At 41.7% G+C, this 5,442-nt stretch overlaps 1 protein-coding gene across 3 annotated transcripts in view; it reads left to right on the plus strand.

The window, feature by feature from the left end:
* The window catches only part of FAM13A (family with sequence similarity 13 member A), a 249,625-nt gene that overhangs the window by 114,021 nt on the left and 130,162 nt on the right, over window positions 1-5,442 (plus strand). The window lies entirely within an intron of this gene.

Genomic DNA, 5,442 nt, shown 5'->3' on the forward strand with positions numbered 1-5,442 from the left:
TCACCTGGAATGTGTGTGTGTGTGTGTGTGTGTGTGTGTGTGTGTGTGTGTATGTGTGTGTATGGCCCAAAATCCCAAGAGCACAATGGAGGAGAAGGGATTGTGGTGCAGCCATCCCCCCTGGGGGTGAATACTTACTTTCTCTCTCTATATATATATGTATCTTTCTCTCTGTCTCTCCAGTGAGCGCACATGCCCTAAAGCAAAAAATCTCTTCCAAAAAATAAATAAATAGACAAACTAGAAATAACTCTCCTTTTTAAAAAATTCAGAGCTAATTATCTCTTCTCTGGTACTCTTTAATTTCACATTTCTTAATAAAGAAATGGTTAAGCACACTCACTGAGGCCTACCTGGTCCTAACTCTATCTCTGCCACTTCCTCACTGGGTCAGATCATTCAAACTCTTTGTGCCCCATTTTCCCATCTTTGAAGTGGTGCTCATAATTCCTACCTGTGTTGGTCATTGTGAGTTTAAATGGGTTAGTTAATGTACATCTCTCAGAGATTACATAGAGTAATTGCATAGAGTACAGTGTTCAGTAAACATTGATTTATAACGGGAGCAGCACCTGCATGTAGGGAATACGCTACATTCTCAAAGGGCCTTCTTTTTCTAGTTCCATGAGATCTTAATAGCAGAGTAGCTCACATTGCCCAGTCAGAGCTACTCCATACCTGTAAACACATGCTTGGAATGTAGGCCTTTTAAGATTCCTGAAATTGCTTGAGTTTTCACTGTGCGCATAGACAGATCCTTATCTCTAATAGCCAATGGCAGAATTCTTATGAGCAAAGTATTTTTCATAGGTGGTTTGGGATTTTATTTTATTTTACTCATTTCTTCATTTATTTAGGCACTTAGTAGCTTTGGTACTTCAAGGTCTCTCTCTCTCCAGCGAGTACACACATCCTATGGCAAAAACCTCAAAACAAAGCAAAGCAAAAAAGCAAGTGTGGTGTGAACTTGTGGATGTCAGTTACAGCTCTAGCAGGAGGAGAAAGCTAGCTCCCCCACCAGTGTCTCGGACCCTTATCGGACAGCAGCCACATGGTTGGAGCCCCCGGGCTGCCCTCCCCTGCCATTGTCAGTCCTTTATCACAGTCAGGCTGTTGGTCCTGTTTGGAGTCCCTGCCAGCAGGCTTAGCTGAACCTCCTGGAGCCCCTCGTAACTCTTTCTGAGACACAGCAGGCCCAAATGGCCTCCTTAGTCCACTTCTGTTACACTCCTAACCCGTTATGTCTTATCATGCTGCTGGCAAAAAGCAAGGCTAGAACCGAAAAAAAAAGTATGTAAAGAGAGCTATTGGGCCAGCTCCATGGCCTGATGGTTAGTGCAGCCGGATCCCATGTGGCCTACTGCATGGATCTAGCCCTAGACCTGGCAGCTTGAGAAACATGCTGAGCATGTGTGCGTGCATGCTCCAACTCCTGAAAGGAGGAGAAGTGAGGGAAAAGAGTTTGTCATGTGAACATTCCCCAGGGGTGGGGGTGCTTTTCCCTCTCCCTCTCTCTCTGTTTCTCTCTGGTGAGCGCAGCTTCTCTCTAGCAAAAAGAGAAAGAACGAGACGGAGACAGAAAGATGTTTTCTCAGCGTCAGGACCGATGGCTTGTCTCCATGGCAGGCTTCCTGTGCTTGGAGGATGTTTAGTCGTGTCACGGCCCTGGTTTCTGCCCATAAGAGTCCAGTATCACACACCCTCACCCGCACCGGGGTAACCAGGATGTCTGCAGACACAGGTGGCTCCCGATGAGAACCGTTGCTTTAAAGGGCACACTGATAACATGCCAGTCTATCCTTGGCCTTGGCTGCCTGGTGTCTTGCTCCTCCTCGGAGAGCGCAGTGACGGAAAGGGGCCTGAGCTTCATCTCCAGGATGGAGTGTGCACCTGCACTAAGCTATAGGGAATCCCGAATGGACGCCCCAAAGCATAAAAACGGAGCTGTCTCCCTACCTGTACTCTAGGGCTGAGACGAACATCAACTCATCTTGACTCAGATCATACGTTCCTTTAAACCTCAATTCCAGATGAAGTAAGAAAGAGGTCTTGTCTTTTTCCTCAAAGCTAACACATTTTAACTAAACAAATTACCTCAGTGAAACAGTAGGTTTTAAAGTTTTATCACATTAATTTCACTTTTGTATGGTCATCATTTTGGCCATGAAAATGTATAGGCTTCAGGGCACGTCTTCAAGAGGTTATCATTAGTCATCTTCAAAAACAACATTCTTTTTCAAATATGTGTATCTGTTTCACAGATCAAGTTGTCTAAGAGTTACATAGCTACTAATTATCTGTTCTCTTATAAACTACATGGAGTATTTTACTTTCTATGCATAAACTCAGTTTTTTGTACGGCTGTGGTATATAAATAGTGAGTTTATATTTTAAAGTTCATGGTTAATGATAATCATGTCCATGTTGTTTCAGTAAAAATTAGATTATCACAAAAATACACTTGGACAAAATAGAGCTGATGTAGTTGCTGGTATCTGAATTCTAGGTGGTTTGCGTGGTAAAGGCTATTTTAATGTAAACTAACCAAGCAATAAGCTGCAGTTATCTTTTTTACCCTAGAATAATTCATGCTTACATAAAGTGTTTTAAATGTAATTTAGAACCCAAAATTATCACTGAACCTAAAATACTGTCTCCTTATTTTAATACCATGAAATGTTGCCAAACAACTGCTCTACATGTGAGATATTTAGCTAATTAGCGTGAAATCTTACTGTTTTTTCAGTGCTTTTGTTGTCTTTTTCTGTCTACTCTTAAGAAGAATAATTGTGGACCAGCAGTTAGCGCAATGGCTACGTTGCTGAACTCCCATGTAATCAACCATGGTTTGAGTCCCAGACCCAGTGGCTTAAACTCACACCGGGCATGTGTGCGTACATGCCCAAGATCCCGAGAGGAGAATGGAGGAGAAGGGATTGTGGTGTGGCCATCCCCCTTGGGGGTGATTTCTTGCTTTCTATTTCTCCATCTCTCTCTGTCTTTCTGGTGAGCGCACGTACCTAATAGCAAAAACCTCTCAAAGGAAAAAAAAAAAGAAGAAGAAGAATCACAAAAGTCACCCTTTAATAAAATATATAATATGGGACCAGCAGTTAGTGTAATGGCTATGTCACTGGACTCCCATGTAGTCGACTGTGGTTCGCATCCCGGACCCAGTGGCTTAAAACTCATGCTGGATGCCTGTGCGTGTGCGCCCAAGATCCTGAGAGGAGAATGGAGGAGAAGGGATTGTGGTGTGGCCATCCCCCTTGGGGGTGATTTCTTGCTTTCTGTCTCTCTGTCTGTCTGGCGAGTGCACGCGCCCTATAGCAAAAACCTCTCCAAAAATAAATAAATAAATAAAATACAATACATAATAGCATTTACTTGTACTTTTCATATTTCTTTTAAGAAGTAATCTTTCTTTTAAGAAGTAATCTTGGCATTATTGAAAATTGCTAAGAGAACAGATTTTTAGTATTCTTACACCCAATACAATGTGAAATAATACATATATTAACTAACTGCATTTCACCATCCCCCAATATATACATATTTCAGAATGACATGTTGGACATGATAAATATATAACTTACTTGTCAGTGACAAAAAGGAATCATGGCAACTGTTTCTGTGGACTATAGACATGTTTCTGTAAGTTTACAATTTCTTAAAATTGTTCCTGCTTTCCTCAATTTCCATGAATTTATAAATTCTCCATAAAGAGATGCCATGAAACGATTAGTTGGCTGTCTGTAGATTAGGCAAACTTTACATAACAATAGTAATAGAAGCTAACTTTTATCGAGTGTTCACTGTGCTCTATGCTAAATGTACCTGTCAAAGTATATGGTTATATATATATTGTTATATGTGCTGTTTGATTTCTAGTTAATATTATTTTTAATTGGAAAATTATAACTATATATTATTTTTAAGTAGCCCTTATAAGGGCATGAATGTATTAAATAATTATATTCATATTTATATACATGTTGCTTCTGTTGACTGTCCATTTTCCTCACCTCTTGGATAGTCAGTATTTTGATGACACTTAGGTGGGATTTGGAAAGTGTGTGTTGTTGGGCAGTAAATATTTATTTATTTTTCTTTTTTGGGGGGAGAGGTTTTTGCTATAGGGCATGTGTGCTCTCCAGAAAGAGAGAGAGAGACAGAGAGATAGAAAGCGAGAAATCTCCCCCCGAGGGGATGGCCACGCCGTAATCCCTTCTCCATTCTCCTCTCAGGATCTTGGGTATACACGTACATGTGCCCGGCGTGAATTTAAGCCACTGGGTCTGGGACTCGAACCGCAGTCGACTACGTGGGAATCTAGTGACATAGCCGTTACACTAACTGCTGGCCCCAAGGCAGTAAATATTTATTAATGAATTCAAAACTTTGCTAGAGTTTATGGTAAAAATTGTTTTCAAAGTCATCACGATCATAATAAAAAGAGGAAACGGGGTAGGCTCTAGTCTCTCTCTCGAGAACTGACTGAGTCCACATGATCTAGAAACATGAGACAACTAAGACTAAGGCATCAGGCACATATAATCGGGGTAAGCCTTGTGCTGGTGCCATAGGGCTGGCACCACCACGCCCAAGCCTTGTGCTGGTGTGCGACAGGAATTCAAAGTGAGAAAGGTCGTTAAGACTCGAGGTTAGTTAGAGAAGTACCCTGGACATCGGTGTTATGTGAGCCTGGAAGCACGCTAGGGTTGTGTCTGGTCTTGGGCAGTTGGTGAGCGACCGGTGATGAACAGGTGATATTCCAAGAGCAAGGACAAGCGCGAGAAGTCCTAGAAACAAGAACAAGCTCCCAGTGTAACAACACAGTCCATCCAAGGGTTTGCACTTTTCCCCTAATTCTGACATCATTCTAACGATATTTCAGAGAAGGCTACTGGTTGTGTTCATATTCTCCCTGTCTAACTTAGAGCATGAGAGTGTTTCTGGGATTGGGGTGAGCATAACTGCAGATCTAATCAGAAGTCAGTACACTGGGGCAAGTGTGGCCCATGCTTCCAGAGACAGGAGAAAATGAAAAAGGATGTGTTTCTTCTATTTATCATACCTCAGTCAAAAATGTATTAGACCATACTTTGCCCTGTAGAAGAGGATTACAATAGAAAGGACGTATTGAATAGAAACTCACAGCAAACTTGGGCGTATTTTGCCTGTGGATGGTAATTCTGGAGACCTCTCTGCCGTTAGAACCCTTAGTTCGGTGGTTGTCAACCCTTTTTTCCTTCCTCTTTCCAACTATTTCTTCTTTCCTTCACTCTCAATTGCCAGTCTGATATACTTCCATCATTTCATGACGTAGGATGATTATTGTAAGGAAGGGTAAGCTTGGGAAGGTTTATAACAGAATCTCCAAGGTTATGAGCCATAAATGGCTTGAAAGTTCTTCTTGGGAATATTGATATCTCTCTTTCC

This window comes from Tupaia chinensis, unplaced genomic scaffold (assembly GCF_000334495.1).
Source record: "Tupaia chinensis unplaced genomic scaffold, TupChi_1.0 Scaffold000094_1, whole genome shotgun sequence".
NCBI classification, from domain to species: domain Eukaryota; kingdom Metazoa; phylum Chordata; class Mammalia; order Scandentia; family Tupaiidae; genus Tupaia; species Tupaia belangeri.